General features: G+C 38.4%; 1 protein-coding gene and 1 long non-coding RNA gene across 11 annotated transcripts in view; both read right to left on the minus strand.

Moving 5' to 3' along the window:
* LOC139989161 (cell adhesion molecule Dscam2) overlaps positions 1 to 15,453 on the minus strand; it is a 136,774-nt gene extending 121,321 nt beyond the window's left edge. For 6 of the 7 annotated variants that reach the window (XM_072007215.1, XM_072007213.1, XM_072007212.1 and 3 more), the window contains exons 1-3: positions 15,017 to 15,453; positions 14,644 to 14,710; positions 14,269 to 14,336 (exon numbers count right to left, since the gene is read on the minus strand). The gene's annotated coding sequence lies outside the window, so the exon portion shown is untranslated. Of the gene's footprint in view, positions 1 to 958; positions 1,300 to 14,268; positions 14,337 to 14,643; positions 14,711 to 15,016 lie in introns of those variants that run through there. The other variant, XM_072007211.1, reaches the window with a different exon arrangement.
* A 632-nt stretch (positions 15,454 to 16,085) lies between these two features.
* Positions 16,086 to 20,123, minus strand: part of LOC139988854 (uncharacterized) — a 37,468-nt gene continuing 33,430 nt past the window's right edge. For 3 of the 4 annotated variants that reach the window (XR_011800224.1, XR_011800222.1, XR_011800221.1), the window contains one exon: positions 16,086 to 16,249. This is a non-coding gene — a long non-coding RNA (uncharacterized lncRNA). Of the gene's footprint in view, positions 16,250 to 16,499; positions 16,804 to 20,123 lie in introns of all 4 variants that reach the window. The other variant, XR_011800223.1, reaches the window with a different exon arrangement.

Raw genomic sequence — 20,123 nt, forward strand, 5'->3', positions numbered from 1 at the left:
GACGATAAACATCGTCGAAAAAGATGTCTTGGCTGTTTGAGAAATAAACGAGACCGCCCTGACGCGCTAGACTACTGACTGTGACGTTAATTAATCATACGAGAGACGGCGAGTTACTTGACTCTGATAAATTATCGCTACCGGAGGAATTAGCTTTCACGACGGATAGTTTTCATATCTGCCTATCTATTCAGGATCGTTCGTTCTTTTTCCATAATCTTGCCGTTCCGCCGAAAAGAAACGGAATGCGGCAATGATGCATCACCGATACGAAACCCTAGCTAACGAGGGACCCGTAACACTTTAATTCTCTAAAACTTCCAAGCGGTAAAATGAAACTTTTAGATCACACGTTAGAAAAAAGCGAAACGATCGCAAAATTAAGCGATTACTATTGTACCACGTTACGATCGAACGTTCGATTTCGCCTAAACGCATGAAATCGTGTGCATCATCAAGAAATCATGACGCAGCGATTTTGTATTGTCGAATGCACCTGAACCGTGGCCCATATACATGGGCCGCGAGTCGGTTATCACTAACGTTTACGTAGCGTTGATAACGCACGCTTCATGCACGAAACTCCACGAGGTGGAACCAAGATAAATGAGCGAAATTCCGATGGGTCCAATGCATTTTGTCTCGCGCGTCATTAGTCAACGCTTTATCGAAAGCGTACCACCGACTCGAAGAGGATCGATCCAACGTCCCCAAAAAAAGCTTTTCCATAATCCACTTGCTTGCATCTCGCGTTAACGAAAAAACGAACGAACGGAAAAGGAGGAACGTAAAAAAGCAGAAACGAAGGAGACGAGAAATATACAGAGAGAGAGAGAGAGAGAGAAATATAAGAAATATAAGAGAGGAAGAGAGAGAAGATAGAGGAAAAACATTGAAAAAAGAGAGGGAAGAACAGTTAAATAATTCGGTTGATCACAATAAAAACGTGTTCACGTACATTGTTGCCTCTGGACATCTCGACGAACATGATAATGCTGGTGAAGCGTGTCACGTGCCAGATGGACAGCTGAACTTCCGATTCTTCTTTTCAAAAAGAAAAGTCCACTTGGATGCTCTTCTTTCTTTTGTTCGACGAGAAACGACTGAGAAAAATAGAGAACGCGCGAACGGGAGAAAGAAAGAAAGTGCGAGAAAGTGAGCGAGTAAATAAAAGATAGAGTGAAAGAGAGTGCGAGGGAGAGAAAGAAACGCGCGAGGACAGGCACGTCAGTTGCACGAGACTTTGGCAAACACCTTGGAGTAGGTCGCGAGTAGGTTGACACCTTCAGGGGAGAGGTCGCGCGCAGAACTGACACCTCACGCGCGCGGTCCAGCTACCCTCAGCATCCAGCAGCAGCAGCAGCAGCAGCAGCAGCAGCGGCAGCGGCGGCAGCGGTGGCGGTAACCGAGGGGGATGAAGCGGAGCACGCGCGAAATTCCGCCCCTGTACTTCTCCTACCCCCTATTCCTCCCTTAACCTCCACCACCGATTTCTCTGCTCTATCTCTCTTTCTCTCAACCACGCGTTTCCCTCCTTCTACGTCGACTACGTACAGACCTGTTTTGTCCTGACTCCAGCCTCGCGCCATCGCTTCTCCCAGAAAAGGATGTCAAGAGGTGAAACGAAAGGCGAACTAGGCGATAATTATCGGCCAGATAACCGGGATCAGCGTGGTTTCTCAAAAAGAAAAACCCGATCCTCGTTTCGAGGATTTACTCTGCATAAAGAGCAATAAAACGTAACGAGATATTGTTTAAACTTTCATGCGTAAATTTGTTCCTTGTTCGACCAAGTCGAGAACCAACTTTATGGAATACTCGATTAAACGTATATATCGTATCAGAAATAAATCGACCCACTTAAAAGTAACTAAAGCCAACGACGTCCGGAGGAGGAAACTTATTTTCAAGAAGTCCTTTCAAACTTTTCATCCTTCTCTGAGATCACGTTTCAGGGCTCCACCGATCATAAAATTCTCCGATTCGCCACGACGTTCTGTTCCCCTATGAAATCATTTCGCATGAAACGTGATATTTGCCGCGTGTCACGTATTTGTTAAAAAAATATTTTACGAAGAAGGGAGAGAGAGAGTGGCTTTGCCACAAACTGGCTTACTCGCGTTATGGAAAATTTCACGTGTGCAGCCACGTAACAAAAGTTAATTTCAGTCGACCTTCGGCATCTGGCAAGCGTAAAGGTATATGAAAGTGAGCACGCGCGAAATTTCACCCTTGTGCACTCTCGAGCGCACCAGCGACCCCTTTACAACTCTGCATCTCGTCTACCCGACCCTCGCACCTACCAAGGGGTGAAACTTTTCTTAATAATTACTGGCCAATGGAGGTCATATTGTGCGACCCGATGGCCCGGCTTATTTAATATTCGAGTGTCGGCCGTGCACGCGAGATCTTGCACCCGGATACACACATGCATGACACTCCAACCATGTTGTTCTTCTTGTTCTTACAGGGTTAATGTTTAATGCATCGCGTTGGTGCAATAAATGACGCCTTTTGTCCCCAGTTCATTATTTCGGACGGGAACCCTTTTGTTTTACAACGCGCACAAAGTGATTCGATACGAATTTCGGGTGACGCGTCGGTTAATCGCCGGTTTATTATTCCTAAATATCAACTCGAAAGGGTAACGCGAAATTTTCCAGTTATTTAAAAAGTCCACGTGGAAATGCGAAATAGTCACGATTAATACAACTCGAAACATTAAAAGCGTTCTTAGCGTCGGGAAAGTGTACGAGGTAGGCAAAGGCAACCAGAGAACTTTTAATATTCGACGGTGTACAAAGCTTTATACGTATTATGATCGTTGCACGTAAAACATACTCGTCGTTACGTTAGTTTCGCAAATTCGAATATATTCATTTCATACGCATTTCTAGCATTTAGTCTTATTATTCCAAGCTCAATCATTCGACCAACATCGTTTTGAAATGAATTCGCGCTCAAATTAATTTTCAGTAGTATACGCAGTACCGAAATACACGTTGATTAGAGTAAAGCTGCACTGTTCATCTGCTGAATGCAGGGTCTCCGCATATCGCAGCTACAAATTTCGCAATCCCGATTATTAAATGTATAATTTCACATGCATGTGCAACACACTACCACAGCCATCAGATTATCGCGACAAACAAATTATCGCGTACGTTTGATATTTTAATGGACGTCGATGAAGACTATCGATATTTCGAAAACGAGTTAGAAAATGCAGGACAAGAAGAGCCACGCGTTTGATCGTGCGAAAAACCAAGGTTCGTTATATCGAGCGTCAAAAGCGCTACAGAAGATGGCAACGCTAGGGCAATTTTTTCGATCGATCCACAGAGATAAAAAAAAAAGTGTGCCGGAACAGAGGCTCGAGATTAAAATTCAACCGCGTTCAGATCTACTTTTGATCGCGATAAAAGCGAAATCTCTAGCAATTATCGTCGTGGCATTCCCTATCGTTTCCCGTTTACTTCTGAGCGAGGGCTTTTCATTGTCTGAAGAAGGCCGAATAGAAAAGGGGAGGGATGTACAAAACAGAAGAAAAGAAAGAAAGAGAGAGAGAGGGAACGGAGGAGAAGCAAATTGCACCAGTTGAGACAGCAAAGCGTAGGGAAGAAACGCGAAAGAATAGTAGAGTTGGTCGCCCGTAACCGAAAGAGACGACGAAAGGAAAGCTTGTGAACGAGGATGCGGAGCCGTGGGGACAAAGAAAGACGAGGATGAAGAAAGGGGGACAAAGGTATCAAAAAGAGTAACGGAACACAGGTAAAAACGCGAACCGCGAAGAATGTCCTTTCACCGGTTGACGAGGAGGGCCTCGGGTTTCCATTTCACGATAATAATGAAACGTTATACCGTGTGGTATCGAAACATCTAGTTGATAAACAGGAATTTTCAGGCTAATGACGCTTTCAGGTAAGTAGTGACGCAAATGCGATCGCTGGAATGGCAATTAATTATCGGGCTGCAGCTATGGTGCTTCAGCATCCGAGAGGCGTTGTTTCATGAAATTATCGAAAGTCGGTCGGTCAGCCTCGCTCGATCGAACGTGTTTAAAGTTAAATCTGACGAATGTACCAGGGCGAAGCTCACGCGAACCCGTCATTAACGGAAAAAAGTGTCTTTAAATTGAATCCACTAACGATACCGTTTGTCATTGGATTATGATTCAAACTCGATATCATTTTGTTCGCGTACAACTTCCATACCTACGTGTGCGATTTTCAAAGTCAATATACACAAGTCCTTAGGTGTAGGCAATTTCATTAACGTGGATAGTTTTAAGCGTATCCTATACAACTTTTAAACGATTATTGCGATGGCATAATCGCAAGTTGCTCCGGTAGCACGGGATAGCATCTGGTAATTAGAAACTTGAGATCATGATAGCTTACGTACCGCATGGGAATTTCCGCCCGACTACCGGGCTTGCATGAATATAAGAAAACAGACCGGTTACTCCTTTGGTTCTGATTTAAATGGATAAAGCCGTAATGCAGCTTATTAAAATCGACTAACAATGCAATCGAGTCCGGAACTGATTATTCCTATCTACCACTTATCTGCAGAGTGATCACGTTAAATATTCATAACGGGTTACACTTGTTCAAAGAGGAGGATCTCCAAGACGAATCTTCTCTCTTAAAACCTTTTAAAGGCTCATCGGTTACCTTTCACTTCCTTTTGACAATCCGTTCGGCTCTAGCTTCTTTTACCCACGACAAAGAGAAAGGAAGATTTACAGGACTCTCCGCGTACATAGGAACCATCGAAAAGGCTACTTCGATTATCGATTATGTTTGGCCCTTGATAACATCGTACCGTTTACCGTGACCGCAGTTCCCGGTTGTAAGGGACCTCGAGAGCACTTCCGGCTGTGCAACGTTACAGCCCCATCCTTTGAGATCTGCGTAGTCAAACCCTTGCCATATTCCAAAGGCAGCAATTCTGCGGTTAAATTTATAACAGTCATAACAAATTTATTACCTGTAATTATTTGCATACTAACTCCGACAAGAGATAAACAAATCGGATTCTGAATTTTATAACTGTCCAAAGTACCATCGACGCGTTTTATCGATTACAAACATTTTATTTCTGCCCGACGTTTGCTGTCAACACGTTGTCAATATTTCCATGTGATCATAAATATCCTACCTATTTCTCGATTCAAATATAATATCTATAACTAGTTTGCGGGCACTTCAACATCAATTTTCTACGACTTCTAAAATATCAACGTCCTAGTTTCGTTCATCCTATAAAAGTCTTTGAAACACAAGGTTAAACCGAATCACGCGTGTTTTCATCCTTTTCTCGCCTTGTAAGAATTTTGAAATATCTCTAAAACCATAGATACACGTTCACGGACACGAACAATGGAACTTACCGCGTTTCCTTTTCGTTCGTGCTGCTCGAGGAAATATTGTTTTAAATTTCTCTGGATAGAATCGATCGGCGTTCGGGAGAAACCGCTGAAATCTTCCAAAATGCCTTTAAAGCGACGCTGAATCACCTTCCTTGGTGGAATCAGGAAGAAACTTTCGCGAAACAGATCGTCCAACGTAACATCACCGCGGTACAATGTATGGTTTCTTGGTACTGTCATTTGTTCCCACTTGCTAGTTTGATAAAAAGTAAACAAAGAAAGTGCAGGCAGACAATCACGAGGAACTGTTTATGCTGAGAAGTTGGGCGAAACGGAGAGACAGACGGACGAGAGAAGTTTACCTGAAACTGCACGATGGGGTAGCCTTACTATGCAAAACGATTCTTCCGGTCAGAAGTTGTTATCGCTAATAGCTACCAGTTATCAGCGTTCTGTTCGATTTCTCGGGCTGTCGTCACGTCACGTTCGCGTCTAACGCGGCCTGTAATATACACGCGCTACCAACTACGTACACGTATCGATTTTGACGAACTTTAACAAGAACAACATACGGAAGAGTTTATGTCTTTTCACGATTATCTTTCGTAGACGAAAACTTGAAGAGAAATCGACGGACAAACGGTTCCGTATTTGTGATCGATTAGTTATTAAATTATTTTGTAAGAAAGTTGAGCGAATCGATCGGAATAGTATTCTGTATTCTACAGAAATAGCAACTACGAAGAAGGTGGGGAAATTGAATTTAAGTACAGATACAAGCAACCAATCAACCGTCTTGTTACGAGCAAAGTTAGTATAGACTTCTGGTACTCGGTCAGTGGTGTGCGGTCTGCGGCTTACGATATTGAACGAAGCGAACTATGGTGACACATCCATTCAATAACGGTACTATTTTTTAGAGAAGAAAAAAAAAGAGATCGATTAATCGTTTCCAATCTCGATTATAAGCGGTTCGCATTTTTCAAACACGCTGCATCGAATCCCTAGATAGATCGCTCGGAGAACGAACGGTATTATTAATGAGAAACAAAAATATTTTCGCAGCCGTTTAAAACGATCGCATCGGATTCACAAAAGTTATCGTGCGTCTAGACGCGGAACAATAATGCCTTGCGAAATAAAAGGAAACATGAAAAGAAAATACAACGACCGTCAACAAAAGAGAAATCCTTTTCTATCCAGACAATAAAGAGTTTTAAACGCATGCGTAGCAGAGCGAGTATTTTTTATTCCAACAATAAGTTATCGTTGATCTATAGGTCGATGTCTCGAGGAAGCCAGATATTGGAAATTGCAAACGGAGACAGAACAGTCTGGCTGATTATCCGATTATTCGGTTCCCCGGAACATTTGCAATTTACGTCTGGAAGTACCATCGGTTCAACCTCTCCTTTGGGGTCGTTCCTTCTTCTCCCGCTATCTTCGTTACCGTTTTATCTCCATCCCTTTCCATCTTCCTCCCTATTTCTCTCGCTTTCAACCTTTTCCGTCCTCCATTTTTCCTTTTGGTCGTTTTTCTTCCATCCCTGTTCCATTCCACTAACGCGGCAATATCATCTACCGATAAGTCGCGAGAGATTTTGCGTTTCATTTTCCAGAAATTGCCGTCACCCACTTGATGAGGGCACGAATCCGCGATAAATATCTCTTTCTCATAGATCATCGTCGTCTTGACACGCGCCGAAAGCAGATTACGAAGAAAAATTGTTTTCGCAACGCGCAATAGAAACTGGCGAGCCAAGTTCCGATGACAAATTTGATCAAACGCGATTACCCGAGGAACCGTATATTTAGAAATTATGACGATGCTTGGTAAGAGCGAATCTGCAGATTACAGGCAACGTCGACTCGAATTTTGTGATTACAGGCGACACCTAGACGAACGTTCAAATTACAAGCGACGAATAATTCTTCAAATTGCAAACCATTAACGATACATCGAAACGAGCTCGTGCGCTGTACGTTTCGATACTCGTACGTAGAAAAATCTAAACATTTTCCGGAAGAAGTTAGAAATTTTCAGATTTCTATCGACGAATAATACGACGACAAACGAGCAGTCAGAAAAAATTCCTCAAGGCAACGTTTCACGACAATTTCCCGTCGCGTAGAAATAGAGGGAAACGAAACCGACCGCGAAACAATATCGAGATCCTCGAACCGAATCACAATGGAATTCAAGCGAGTCGGCCGGGTTCGCTGCTTCGCGACTCAACGTCCCGGATAATCTCGACCCAGAGAGTCATTCATTTCGGCCTTTCGTTGCTACGAAGAATAAGCCACGAATGGGCCAGCCACACGACGAGAATTGAATTTCGTCACCGTTCAGTCATGATAAAACGAGGAAAACAGCACGCCATGCGGCGTCTCTCCCTGCCTCCGTTCGCGTCGTATCCGCCGTTGACGTTTTCACTTGTTAACCTCGGCAACTCGCCGTCTCGCCGTGGATCTGAGGATTATTCATCACCGCAACTACCAAGGGGGATGGTTTCCATAGTGGGAGGGGGGGGGGGTGATAGCTGACACAACGACATCGGTGGAAAGAGGAAGAAGCAAAGAGGAAAGCAGGAGGTTAGGGAAACCGGAGCGGAGGGGTAGAACCGGGACAACAGCGTATTCCATGTTCCCTCGTGTCACTGATTATTCCATTTACGAGCCATGCCGCATGATTCTGAATAGGAGGTACACACTGCGCCGAGTAGATTCACCTCGAATCCCTTTCCCGCCCTCTGTTTCTCTCTCGCTTCCTGTCTATGTCTCTCTGTTCATCCATCTAACTCACCCCGGCTCTTAGCTTGCGCGTGTCTCTCACCTAACCCTGTACGTCGTTTCGCCCGCACCGGGTATCCATAGTTTATCCATAGGTAGAAAAGGAGTCTCGTCTGAATCGGAAATCAATCGAATCGGCACGCTAGGCGAACGCCGGTTTCATCTAGTTGCTGTCGTCGACGGTATTCGCGGCCAAAAAAATCCTTCAAGATGCGACGAATCTATTGGGATCGACTCTCGCTTCTGCTTCTATATGCACCTATATTTCACGGGGATCGTGCAAAAAAAAAAAAAAAATAGATCGAAGAAAACGTGACACGGTTAGATACCGTTTACGATTCGACGTTCGAGTTAAAATCTCGTTAAAAGCGAACGTTTTTTACGAAACGCGACTCGTCACTGACGTCGCCCCGGGCGCGGATTTCCAATTTGAGAAGGATCGCGCGCGCTTGCCATCGGACTGAACGCAATTATCGTTGCTTTAATAAATTCTCATCGCTCCGTCAGAATTCGTAGCCGTTTCGGGTTTAATTGCCGGGCCGGGTCACTCGCTGTCATCGATTACAATTATACGGCTCGCGTCTCACCACGTTATTGCCCTGGCATTATGCGATCGAGAAAATATTTTTCGTTACGATTTGGTTTCCCGTACATGCATGTTCGTATTAATCTTCGAGAAACGAAACTAAACGTATACCTACGTACAGAGAAAGCTTCAAGTGGATGTAAAAATTTTGTTTCAACCGCGTCTATTCTATATAGAGACGTGATTCTATTGTAATCTGGTAGTCTCGAAAGGTAAGCGGGAAATTATGCAGCCTCAAGCAGTATTCCAAAAATATTTAAAGATGTGTACACGGGAACGGAATAAAAAATGTTGCGATAGCGGCGTCGACGATACGGTCTACATCGAATATGCGACACGAGCAAACACGCGGATTGTCGTGCTTATGCATGCAAATTCGCGGATGCAGGTGCGGCTGCAACGTCATCGTTGGCCGCGTGTAGCGGTAGTGGTGACAGCGGCGCAATGTAGCCGAATTAGTCGTCCGAAGACATACGGGTAAGGGAAATTGTTGGAGCGAAGGGTGCATCGACTCCTCGTCTCTTTATTCATGCATAAAATTCATATTCTTCGGAGGAAACAACGTGCTTCATCGCGAGGAAACTTGGTCGCCACGTCGTATCAGAGGTAACCCTTTTTAGTCCTAGTCAACCTTAGTTTCACGCCACCCTCTGGCGTTTGTAAGCTCTGTCGTGCCAGAGCCGAGATTATATTCAAGCGTGCCATGTCACCAGATATTCGGCTGCCATGAAAACTTGGAATTTTTAACTCGGCTGTTTGGAAATTTTCAACTACCTCCGCCGGGACTTATTTGCTTTATAAACCGTGTTCCACTTCCTGACCTGACTTCATTTGCTTGTTTCAAGATTTTAAAACTTTTCACGCGAGGACAAATAAAACGAACATATCGTGCGATTTAAAATGTCACGGCGATTCATATCCGCTTCGTTTAATAACATTCTATATGCAGAACGTTAAATATTCGAGAAAATAAATCGCAAATTCGTCAGTCCACTGGTAATTCGTACGTCTCGGAAAAATTCCATCGAAATATGGAGCGAACCGAGAGATCAATTCCCAAACGAAAGATAATAAAGGCAGCTTAATTCGATTGCGCTGATAATATTGCTGCATCGATAGTTCGCGTCCCAATGAACGTTATATACAATTCCGATTGCGTTTGGTATCTATTATATCTCTCAGTGAACATAATTAAAAGAATTCCCAACGATTCTAATTATCGTCCCGTGTGAACGACCAATTTTACAAAGTCCTTTCTAATAATGTATAAATTACCACGAGCAGGCTATTGAACGACATTATCATTAAAAGAATTGTCCAGCTCAAATGTAGATGGTAGCTAGCTCGAAAGAAAATTTATCCAGAATGTATTTCCCCAATCACGAAGCTCAATCGTACTCGACTTTGAACTCGTCGTCGTGGGCATCATCGACCGATCGAAAGAACACCCATTACGCGTCCACGTAACAAGATATTGAATTTCTGTAGGGTTGTGAACCCCAGTCTCGAGCGGATTCGTGCCTTGAGATATAATAGGAACGCCTCCACACCTACTCGGCCGTGCTGTATTTCAGACCTCTCGCCACTTGAGGCACAGGCCGACTATACACACTCTAACAAACGCCCATTTTCAGACAATGAATATTTTAGTGTGCCCATGAAAGCACGCTCGAGCCCTTTTTTTTTTTTGTCCTTGTCGCCCTTGTCAGAAAAAAGGCATCATCGCTGCATCGTGTACGTGACGATCCTAACCCCTTGATCATTCAAGGAACGCCGTCAGTAACTGGATCAAGTAACGGTACTCTCTTGTCCTATGAAGGTTCATTGTTTTCGACCCTTTCACGCAACAGATTCAGCGATATCGTGCATTTTGACTGATTTATGGTCTTACCAACGACAAGAACAAACGTCGAGATTGCGCTTACTTTGCCCTGAAGCGGTTTCATTACGATTTCATTGAACTACTTTAAACATCATGTTCCAGAAATATATAGGCGGTTGAATTTTGATTTGTTAAAATTTTAATAAAAATTTTAATAAAAGAGTTGGACGATATCACGAGAGAAATTTATGTGTAAGAAGGTAAATTATTACGTAGGTATTTTTAGTCTCGCTAAATATAGATAAGGTAGATAAGGAAGAAAAATATTTTAACTATTTATTACATTTAAAACAGCTTAAAGAAAGCTTCTTATATTCAGTATTCATTGAATTTTTCTTTTAACAACCTTTCCTTTCAATATTTTACTCTTTGAATAAATAATGGCAATAAAAGGCGCGGAAATTTTATCGGCCGAAGTTATGGTCGCACCTGTTACCTACAAAAGGTCCCTGCTATATCGATACACGTTATATTTGCACAGTATGAGAAAAAGCTAAGACCAAAGACGCGAAGAGCAGAATACACCTATCAGCATAGATAAGACACAAGATAAATCTAACATCATAAACGAGACCACGAACTAGATATAGAATCGTACTGTATAATAAAATAGAGAATACGTCTAACGCACAAATCTTTTCGTTGTTACACGATTTTAGGAGTTACGTGACTGTTTTACCATTTTCTTATCACATGCGATATTATCGATTCGATTTAGCACAGCAGTATGCGAAGATTGGTTGGAATTAAAACTATTTAATTTGTTTTTAGAAAGGCAAAATGATCATTTCTTTTGTCAATGCGACGAGTCGAATTCACATCGAATTACGCTCACACAACATTTGCTATGCAAGGTTCTTGGAAATAAACGATAATCGCGAATAAATTTTGATTTATGCATGATAAATTGAAACATTTATAAAATTACTGTGCGTTTAATAAATCAAAAATACTGCGGACGAGAAAATTATAACTCTAATAACAAACGATCACTGTTAATACCCGAAATAATGAAATAAAATCTTAATCATATAATGATATATTTCAAGTAAATTAATATACTATAAAATGTTATTAACTTCATTATCATTATTTTGCATTTTCTTTTCATTTAGTAGAAAATTTTTGTATCATACAATTCGAACACACTGATATATCACCTCGCATTTTTTCTTGAAATGCAACACGCATGTAATTATGAAATAAAATTATTTATAATGATTTTAAGTGATACAACAATAAATTTAAAATATTCATCAGCATCGAACGCATATATTATTCAACAGTATTTCCATTAACAAACAGGAGGATGCTGAAAAAGAAATAAATCTAAAAGCCATAAAGGCAATCCACTCGATAGAGTCCGGAACATACCGCGAGTGGAATATTTTTCTATTTCGCGACGCTAATTTACTACATCCATAATCATAAAATAGAAATTTCTCGAAATAAATTGCGAAGACTGCTTTACCATATTTACAGTGCTATTTAATTTGCTACTGACAAAAAAGAAAGAAAAAATAAAAAATTCGCGGAAGCATACACCACAGCAGGGTGTTTTAATCATTCACGCAACACTAATATTAAATACTAATCTATGCATTCATATTTTAACATACGCAACGCTAATATCGAGATGTCGAAGTGCAGCTACATTAGAAGTTGCTGATAATCGACCACCTTTTTGCAATTGTTTCAGCCGCATCAGGTGATCCAGGAACAGGAACAGGTTCCATAATCCCAGTGGAATAAGTTTGGGCATTTCATAGACGCAACACTAGATATAAGAACGCGATTATTCATCCACGCAAACGCTAATCGGAAAAATTATTAATTAAAGCAATCCCGATGAAATATGTCGCAACGCTAGTTCTTGAAGTGAATCCAATGTAAAGTTACTATGTATAAATAAAAAAAGAAACTATTTCAACAATGCGCGATGGTTACAAATCGCAAGGCTACGAAATTAATTCAAAACTAACGTCATTTTAATTCAACTTGGAATCAAACAAAACGTTATAAAATCAAATTCTACTCTTTAGTAAATTCTAATAATTGTTCACAGTAGAAAATACTGAGTACAATCGCGACATCTTATAATTCGCAACACTAAAGCAACGGCGGTTGTCTTTTCATCGCAACACTAATCCAAACCTGTTAGTATTTTTTCGCAACTTTAATTGATAACGCGAAATTTGGTTTCGCAGCTCTATTTCAAACCCAAATTAGTCACTCGCAACGCTAATTCAAAGAACGCGATTAGCCCAAGATGACGATGGGCCGACATGTACGTCAGCTAATAAATAAATCACAATTAATACTACTACAAATGCTAAAGGCGAGCACAATGACAAAAGTAGTAAGAAGAATGACTTCCCATGCTCTGGATGACCCAGAGGATGGGGTCATTAGTAGTTTCCCTCTTGAATGGTAGTTTGCCGGGCCTCTTCGGCTCGCAGCCTTTTCTTTCTTCGGGCACGATGCCCACTGAAACTTACAACTAGTCTCGAGACTTTCTAAATCGTAAACTAAAAAATAACTTACAAAGGTGAAATAAAGATGTAAATCGCGGAAGCTGAACCAAGCGCACATGGATGAACAACGATCATAGCGATCGCTGTCCGTTCGCATGTACATGCTCGAGCAATAAATAAATAAACGTTCGTATCGAAATATACTAGCGACCACAACTGCGGAATTAAAAAAATCAATGGGCAAAGCTAAAAACGATGGCATGTTCCATTCGTGCCAACTTCACCGCCGATTTTTCGAATGAAATTTGTTGAAATAGGTTGGACACGCGAAAACGCGCCTACCTCCCAGAGACTGTGTCAACCAGCCCGGCCCTACCTACTTATAATTAATAAACAGGCACACCAGGAAGTATACTACCTATCCTACTTAGCCCTGTATTTAAAAATGGCAAAACAGGCACACATTTACTCCACGATCCTCACACATAATATTCGAACGCAAGGACCTACACTAGAGAGAACGTCCCGGGACGCCTCCGACATACGAGTTTGGCACACAACCTGCACACTCTAATGTTACGTACCATTTTCCTGAAGTCGATTGACGAAGGCTAGCATTGCGTATAACATAATAAAACTAAATCTCAATTTTAATCAAAAATATTCAAAGACTGTGTCTATTTTTCAAAGAAATTATAGATGGTACGAAATTTGGTACCATTTATCAGAATTTAACGACAAAATTGATAACACTAATATCTGTGATTCGCTGTATTTAATAACGAATCTTTGTTTTTACTGATTGTGATTGAAATGATATTTGTGTGAATTTATTTTTTATTATTTAAATTTATAGCGAATGGATTAAGTACTATCGTAAGACTCACCATAAGATGCGAGGAACGTAGACATCGATGCTGCCCAGGAAAAGTCGTCGTGAAAGACATCATCAAGGAGAAACAATGTGAACCCATAGAAGAAAACTATAACAAAACATAGATATTATAATTTGTTCTTAAAGATAATGTTAATTATTTGAAAAATTTAAAGTAGTAGAAGATCAATCTCTATTAAAATTATAATGACAATTTTCAATTCAAGAATGACAAATTTAAATACAAGGAATAGAATTAAATGAGGTGCAAATTATAAAATTACTTACATTCTTGGCTTTTGAAGCCCCGCTAGCTCCTTTTCAGGAAATAGGAGGAAGAGGAAGAACTGATAAACCTTTAACAAAATATGAACTATTATATATAACGATACATGAATTACAACGATTACATGAATAATTTATTTTGAAAATTAAGTGATGATTAGCCAAAAAATTTGAGATAACTAAATATGAAAAAATTCTATAAAAACTTTGAACTTTAATAGTAATGGAAAGGTTAAATTGCTGGTAAACTCTAATTACTATAACAATTGGAATTTTGATATTAAAATTTAAGATCAGACCTTATTCTTTAATTAATAATAATTAAAGCAAAAGACAAAGAATTAAACTAATTGGAACACGATATGTAACGATTCTTACATGCTTAGTTTTGAAGCGTCACTGTGTCCTTCCCAAAACACAGGAAAAAATGTGAATTGTGAAAAATCTGAAACAAAACATGTGAAATATTACAATTTCTTCTAAAAATATATTGTTCATCGTTTAAAGAGTTTAAGGTAATGAAAAATAAAACTATTCAAACTTGAAATTTTAATAATAATAAAAATCAAAATTTTGTTAAAATTCTTATAAAATTAAAACGCTAAGACAACAATTTTTAATGTAATTAACGCTATAAAATGATGATGAGAATCTATGAAAACAAAGATTTTATGCTAATAGAAATTAATAATAGTTCAATTAAAATATAAATAATAAAATAGATTAGAATACAACGTACAGAGATACTTACATTCTTGAGTTCCAAGAGAGACTGTATCCTCTTGCGAAACCTGTGACTCTACTACCGAAAGCGAACGTTTGAAAAAAAAAGGATATATAAAAAAAGAAAAAAAAATGACTATTAGCGCGTCCGTTTAAGTAACAATCGGCGAACACACTGACTCTACTTTCGCGTACAACTGTTGTAATTAAATTTATAATTACTACGAGCTATCGTGCTCTACAAAATATAAAAAATATTATTACGTAGCAAACACTGACTCTACCAACCGCATTGCGCGCGGTCATAAATATTTTCTGAAAAGAAGTTGTATTAGCATGGAGGCGTGGGGGGCAAGACGAACTGTTTGTTTTGGAAATACTTTTTTTGCTGTTTTTCGAAACCTATTATGTATTTTTCACCAATGAAGAGGTATTACGTACGCGTATCATAAGATGGAATATACGTGTAATATTTCAAACACTGTTTATATATTGCAAAACATTTTCTAATATATTTTTTGTATTTATTAATATTCTAAAATATGAAACCAATTTTCCAAGAAGAATTCAATTGTGAATGTTCGTCATCAGAGTTTGAAATATGGTTCTTACTAATATATTATGTTGTACTTTATAAAGATTCTACAATGCTTACAATAAATTAAGCTTTCTTATCGAAACATATCTGAAGTGATTAGAATGTATAATCTTGCACAGAAATGTGTTTGTTCAGACTCTTTCAAGGAAATAGTAAACTTATTTTCTTATTCAAGTATATAAAAATATAATAATTTCATGATAGATTGTTTTCTAATAACAATTAAATGATTCGCATAATTTGCTATATATCGATATAAAAACATTAATTACTTAATATATATCCGATTATTAACGATAATCTATATACCTATAACATTGTTAAAATGTGATTTCTTTAACCTCATTTTATTTCATCTTAATATTTTCAACAAATTATACAACTATCTATAAAATAATGTCATTATAAACCAATTGTAAATTGTATAGCAATTATGTAACAAATACTGATTACCATTGAGCCAATAAAAAAAGAAAATAATCGTGTACATACATCATCATTATAATATCTCAATCATTACCAAATCTGCATGAAAAATCAACGACCCGATTTATTAATAAACATGCATGGCGTCCATTTCGTATCTCTTCGAATTATCGATTATTAATCGCCTGTGGCGTCTATGACGTGAACCCCTATTTTTTCACGTGACCAGCCAATAATCTGTACAAAAGAAAACCAACAATATCAAATAAATGTATGACAAAAGCAATGATATTATAATAATAAAACAAATTATAGTGCAATAAAGCAAAAATAGAATCCAAATTTTGCCTCAAAGGCCGATAATATGAGCTATCGATAATGAAACCAGTCAAATATTCGGTAAACAATGATAGTTAAAGAGAAAATTTCGAAAAACTACTCAGTTTTATTAAAGTGATAATCTATAAGCGATTAAATAAAAACGTACTGTTTAAATGAAGGAGATAGAAGTATAGAAATGTTGATAAAGTTGAAATGAAAGTGCTAATAATGATAAGGCAGCGCGACGAATTTTCCCTCCGTAACTTTCAACAGTAGAATGTCACCTCACGTCACGCTTCACCACCAAACTACGACTTTACAATTCTTCGCACCAATAAGAACACACGCTTTGTTTCGACGATGTATTGCACCAATAGGAACGCTCAATTTCATTTGACAATATTCTGCACCAATAGGAACGCCCCATTTGACTTCGCAACACACTGCGCCAATAGGAGCGTCCGATTTTCCTACGTACGAAAGCGCGAAAATTTAGTGTATTCAAATAGTCAAACTGATGAAATTGAAGAATAGAAGGTATTTTTAAGACAATGTTCATAGAGAATAAAATTATGTTCATAATGAAAAACTTTTATATTACAGAAGTGTAGCTGATATTATTAAGTTAAGTAGGATATTAGTAAAAATATGATTATAGTATATTAATTAATTATTCATTTCATTATTAATAAATATATTTAAATAATTCAAACATTTTAATAGATGAAAATAGAGTATTTCCATTTGTATGAGACACAAAAATCACAGTTTCGTTAAATTTCATAATGACAGTGTATAAATATCGTAGAAATATAAAATTCTATATATCGTTTACTCTTGTAAGATATTTTATACCATACTTAAATACGTAATTTCATATTAAAATTTCATTTCAGTATATTTCAATGACTATAAATGTCGTAACTTCATTCTGTGCTGAATCGGTAACGTTGGGAATGATAATAAAATGATAAGGTGGCTGTAAAACAAAAATGCATTGGGTATTTCTGATTAAATATACATAATTTCTATTTATACTATCAAGTAGAGAAAAGTAGATGTAAGGATGTAATAACCAAAGCCCCTAAAGCTCCGAAAAGACAAACGAGGTTGCGATACATATATAATTTCTATAACCGCTGCTCTAAAGCATAGATAATGCAATATAACAAAACTCTACAATTTTTGGAACGATCGGTATTTCAGTATATGTTGATTTTAGTACAGAATTGGGATTTCAGACACGAAATCTCATATCACGCCAGTACAAAATGATGATGCTATGTCTATTTCACAAATATGTACTTCGTCTATTTTATACTTAGTAATTATTGGAATTAAAAGTAAATATGACTATAAACTTACAAGTTGATATTGTAGACAGAAGAAATGTAATTTTATATTTCATATATGTATCATGTTCACTTTCTACTCTTTCTATAATATTTGTAAATATTAACAATTTTTCCACCAATAAAATAAATTTTAATGGTTCATTATTATATTATAATTTCTAATACACACTGATTATCGATGTAACAATTAAATTATTACTTTATACATTTTTCAAACGGAATTTTGCTTCTGTTCAACTTTCAAATCGATTCGAATGTTTGCAAATTTAAGACTAGAAGTTGGTCAGTATAGTTACGTCAATTTCTAAAAAATGTACATTTATTACACGTTGAAAAAAGTATTATTTAAAGAGTTTTACAGTCCTTTGTTAGTAAATTTAAGGTAAACTATAAAAAATTCTTATACCAATTTAATTTCTATTTAACTTCTCTCAACAAATAATAGAATAATAAAAAGTTAGGACGCTGGAAATTTCAAGTGAATTTCTGTTTTAATGAAATGGTAGTTGCAAGAAAAAGAATGCAATAACAAAGTATTTTGCAGCTGAAAGAATATTGTTTTCGTTGCAGTAAATATTCCTTCAATTATCTGATATCAATTGCTATATATATCCGTACGGTATATACGTATACATACAAGATACATATCGAGTACACAAAATTGGCTGCATAACGTATCTTCGCTGTCCAGGGATAGAAAACAAAAAAATCGAGTACGGGACTACTATTGTCCAGCTGTCCAGTAATGGACGACCCTCTTTTGGCTCGAGCTAATAATGCCGAATTGATCCAGGACGCTTTTCAGTGATTATATTTCACGATGCCGAACGTTTGCCTTTTATTAGAACCTTACCAAGAAAAGCAAATTTTTTATTACAGTTTTTCTCTGTCCGACTCTTTACGGCTTTGCGTTTTTCAGGCATCTGCGTTTCAAATCGTACCGATGTACAAAAACTGAAAAAAACACCTAAAACAGGATATGGCTATATGACGATACTATTAAAAAAAAATAAATTATTTAGCGCGAAACCTACGCACTCGTATCAGCTACAATAAATATTTATCTGCCAATCATCGAGCAAATTGTATTATCTCTTACGATATTCCATAACATGTGTCGTTTGCATTGTATTGAGATTATTATGAATGCAGTGAAACGCGAGATTTAAGTTACAAATAAACACAATTAACATACGAAATATGAAACAATTAATAGCAACCTGATATCGTTTATTATAGACAATACGTATGTTACTCAGAAATATAGAAATACACGGCGAACTGAATTTTTACATATATACATTCTTTTTTTTTTTTTTACTGTCACCCTGTGCAGTAACCTATATCCACACGATACTCTTAAAAAAAAAAGCGACCATTATTGAATCGTCGAATCTGCGGCCATCCATGTGGCGCGTGTCCTGTGACACGACTACTCGTTTCTTTTTTTGCCGATTCTTTTTTCACCGATGATTCGATTATTCAAGAGGGAGAAACGAGAAAAAGGACGCGAAAGAGAATCAGACCAAAGAGTATGCAGAATCGCACGCATGCTCGAGAAACATATCCGCCAGCTAATTTTCACCGTACTAATTTGCACCGGAATCTCCTTCGCTATCGAGAGCTTCGAACAAAGAGCAATTCGTTGTCGAATCTAGATGCATCGATAAGTGGCACTTTACTATCCAATGCGCGGGAATTTTACAAAAGGACCATCTTTTTTCCTCCCTTTTCCATGGTTGTGCAAAAGCAACTATACGATTACCGGTCTATATAGTTCGCTGTAACAACTATGAATAACAGAAGTAGATCGCAGGATGGGAAAGCGAGCACCGGCAGAAACAGGCGCGGACTGCCAATTGAAATGCATCATGCGATTCGAAATTATTGGTCTACGTCTCGCAAAGTTCCTCGAGTAATATCATTAATTTCGAGCAGCGAATACGAACGGACGCAACTTCATTATCATTATCAATACCGCACCGAAATCGCGTGACAAGTATGCAACCGCAAAAGCGGAACACCCTAGCGTACGCTTGGATGTTATTGGCCAGCCGCTCTAATTTATCCTTTAAATTATTCACGATCTCGACTATCCTGTCGATTTTTGATCGGTAAAGAAAGAAAGCATCCAGCGAGACAGGTGCGCCGCAATTAGACACGTGCCGTGAACGCGATGGGGCACGATTAAATTGTGAGGAAAACGGCACCCGGTCATACTGGAAGGTAAATCGTGTGTCCGACAGAGTAGTTTCACTTTGGAAGAGGAAAGGATGAGCGTGGTCAAACGCGATGCGCGCATGAATGTTTATAGCCCACGATAAGTGCAACTTGTTTCAATAAATTATTCGCATCTAGCCCGACTACGTGTGATGGATTATCATACAAGCGTTACACTTGTTGAGCTCTATTTTTGATCGGCTTTTCAAAACGAA

The sequence above is a fragment of the Bombus fervidus genome, chromosome 7 (assembly GCF_041682495.2).
Source record: "Bombus fervidus isolate BK054 chromosome 7, iyBomFerv1, whole genome shotgun sequence".
In the NCBI taxonomy this organism is placed as follows: domain Eukaryota; kingdom Metazoa; phylum Arthropoda; class Insecta; order Hymenoptera; family Apidae; genus Bombus; species Bombus fervidus.